We start from the raw sequence: 769 nt of genomic DNA, 5'->3' as shown, positions 1-769 counted from the left end.
GCAGCCTGCCTCTGTGCTAATATTTCCTTGTGCTGCATGAATCGGCAACGAAGTTGCTGAGCTAGAAGACTCAGAAACAATCTTCTTTTGCCTGTCCACCCTGTACATGCCTTGAACAAAATGTAGGCATTCACTGCCACCAGGTCCAGCATATTGTAGAAAACCGCTACTGGCCACCTGCATGTTGCTGCTCTTACGGAATACATCCGTGCCATTTGGTCCAACACGTCTACACCACACTATAAAAGCAGAGATGCGAACAAGAAATGATTCTCCCGCCTGGGTCGGTCTGTTTTTATGCACAGCACTGTGCTGTAGTCAAGTAATGCCACTTCCTCACACACACAGTGACAATGGAACAATGGAAGATCTGTGCTGAGAGTCAAGGAAGGTGTGAATGTGTGTCTTTCATATTTGCAGGTCAGTCAATGTGCGGGATATTTTGTATAGATTTAGCAGGCATTTCTGAAAGTTGTAATACAGAGGTTTGGCCTGCCTTGGATCTGAGCAACTCTGAGTGAGCAAATGCAAATGTGCCAAGCCTCAAGGATAATGGGTACTTCCGGCGCCGCTCCGAGCTGGCAGCCAGTATCAGCAGCTACGATCTGACCGAGTCCTTTTTTCTCTTTAATATATTTTTTTCTGTTGTTTTTGTGTTTATTGTTTTTGTTTTGCTAGTGTGGACTGCTGTCCCCCACAATGGAGCTCAGAATTCTATGGACAATGGTGTTCTTTATTACATTTTTTACGGCATCTTTGTCCGGAGAGC

This window comes from Perissodus microlepis, chromosome 22 (genome assembly GCF_051167445.1).
Source record: "Perissodus microlepis isolate ML-2025 ecotype Zambia chromosome 22, ASM5116744v1, whole genome shotgun sequence".
In the NCBI taxonomy this organism is placed as follows: domain Eukaryota; kingdom Metazoa; phylum Chordata; class Actinopteri; order Cichliformes; family Cichlidae; genus Perissodus; species Perissodus microlepis.
The sequence above is the reverse complement of the archived record's forward strand: the minus strand, read 5'-3'. Positions refer to the sequence as shown.